Raw genomic sequence first — 2,490 nt, 5'->3', positions numbered from 1 at the left:
TAATAACAGTTTTATTTAAAATATCTTACATATCAGCAGGTCCTCCATCTCCATTCCATGTCTTTCAGCGGTTTAATTTAAAACACAAAATTATTTAAATGTGCAATGATGAAAGGGGTATATGGGTATCCTCTGTGCAGCCAGGCTTTAGCACCTTGCCAGGCTGCCTCAGTCTCTCTGAGGCTCTGAGGGAGGGTGGACCAGAGCATCTCCACTTCCAAACGTGATATGACCATTGTAATGTACCTTAGAGAAACTGACCTGCAAGGCTTCAAGGAATAACACACTGCTGAACCTCATTTTATGTTTAGACCACAGCAGCATCTCTGTTCTGGTACAGTATTAAAATAGTACTTGTCATATGCATGTATTGTTCCTCCAGCAGGTCTTCCATGTCAGCAGGTCCTTCATGTCAACAGGTCCTTCATCAGCAGGTCCTTTGTCAGTAGGTCTTTCAGGTCTTCCATGTCAAGCAGGTCCTTCATATCAGCAGGTCCTTCATGTCAGCAGGTCTTCCATGTCAGCAGTTCCTTCATATCTTCCTGCAGGTCTTAAAAAATGGTAGGTATGACAAAAATATACAGAACATTGTGTTGTATTTTTAGGTAACCACATTGTTGTTGAAGCTTTTACAACATTTACATCCCACCCACTACACTTTCTGGCAGGGCAGGTGACCTTGCCAAAGATTATAACTTAGATTACTTTGCTTTTCCCTGAAAAGGATACATAGTTTTCCTGTATTATCTGTAACAACACCTCCCAGCCTTGGCCTCACCTCCTCCAGCACTATGAGGATTAGCAACAACCAAGACATCATGCTGCCACAGACCAGCCACAGCACCATCTTAACTGTAAAATGGACACATTACTGCTGGACCATACAGACATTTCGTGGCAGTCCCAGTCATTCTTCAATGCAGACGACAAGATAACACCTGCCAACCTTGGTGGCTCTGAGACACTGAACGAGTCAATACCACAACCAAAACATCATGCTGCCACAGACCAGTGCTGCAACAACATCATGATTAACTGTCAGTCAATAGCAGACCCATCCCTGCTGGACTACATGTACACATGTATTCTTCCTGCCAGTGCCAAAGTTTCTTTACAACAGAGCATAAGGTATTGCTTTTTTATTTATAAATTTAAAAATTAGCTTTTTAATGTTTTGATGACACTGTTGTTGCTCCTGACTTACATGTTACAGCTAGGAGTATAACATTGTCATTTACATTAACTTCTTCCTTCAGGCCGCCATCTGTTGTGATCCCTGAACATCACAGTGAAGAAACTCAGGACTGCACAGAGAGCTAAACAATGAAAACAAGCTGAACATCATGCATCTTGCCAAAATGTCCATGCAAAATAACACTGGGATTTTCTGTCCTGTAGCAGTGTTTAAGGTATTTCATTATTGTGTATTATGTACAAACATGTTTTGTTTCATAGTCCTCAGTTTATCATAACAACCTTCTGCTTTCTCTTGTCAGGACCAGCTTAGCACTCCACAGAACCATCTGTACATCCATCCATAATTTTTAGAAGAAGTGACTCATCTGTACAGCATTAATCTCATCCCTGAACAAGTTCTACAGGTAACACATTTTTATTACTTTTGTCATATTTTCTTACATTTGTAGAAAAGATCGCTCTTTGACCACCGACCTGAGAAAGACACTGTTGGCATTATTAATTGTGTATGCTTGTTGCAAGAAGAAGTACTGGAATGTCAGAAAGTAATGTTCTGTTATTAATTTTAAGGCCTCTCTTCATTCATGTCACTCTTGAGATGCTGCCCTCACACCAAACACTGACCGGATAGTTGGAGGCAGCATTTCTACAGCAAATGCAAAGGTTATATGGTGGCATCCCTTTACATTTTCATGCTGACACTCTGCTCCATTAACAGTTTTTTTTGTCAAAAAATGGACAGATTCAACAAACAATAACATTATAGAAGACTCATTGACAAAATGACTGGCCTTCTAAAGAGCAGGACAGCAATTTAATATTTAAGATCTTTTTGATTATTGATTTCTACCTTATACCTTAAAAAACATACCTTAGATGTATGTTTAATTTTTTTATGTAATACAATCAATCTATTTATTTTCTTCTATTATTTTCACAATCTCCTTGCTATTCAACAGATAAAGGAAACAAAGGGGGAAAAGAGGTTAGTTACTTAAGTTGCCATATGCAACTGAATTAATTAACTTGGAGGAGAGAACACATTTTAAAATAATCATTAGAAGAGGCTTTCAGCTGGTAGGTATGTGAAAGGAATTTCACTTTTTTGTACTTAGCCTTGAAGTAATCTAAACCCTCTTGTATAGAAAGCAGTCTAACAGTTTAGCCCTGTGTTATAATTTTAGACTGCAAAATGAAAGCTCAGGGTATTGTTTTCAAAATGCCCACAACTCATGACTTGGTTAAGCCAAGCCATAGCAAATGATTTCATTGGGAAATACATGTTTCCATGCT

At 38.6% G+C, this 2,490-nt stretch overlaps 1 long non-coding RNA gene across 1 annotated transcript; it reads left to right on the top strand.

Moving 5' to 3' along the window:
* The first annotated feature begins 399 nt into the window (after positions 1-399).
* On the top strand, positions 400-1,598 carry LOC122871326. Its single transcript, XR_006376841.1, has 4 exons — positions 400-561; positions 725-1,128; positions 1,257-1,409; positions 1,497-1,598. It is a non-coding gene; the product is annotated as an uncharacterized LOC122871326 (long non-coding RNA).
* The last annotated feature ends 892 nt before the right edge of the window (positions 1,599-2,490 follow it).

Source organism: Siniperca chuatsi, linkage group LG23 (genome assembly GCF_020085105.1).
Source record: "Siniperca chuatsi isolate FFG_IHB_CAS linkage group LG23, ASM2008510v1, whole genome shotgun sequence".
NCBI classification, from domain to species: Eukaryota; Metazoa; Chordata; class Actinopteri; order Centrarchiformes; family Sinipercidae; genus Siniperca; species Siniperca chuatsi.
This window is presented reverse-complemented; position numbering and strand designations above follow the sequence as displayed.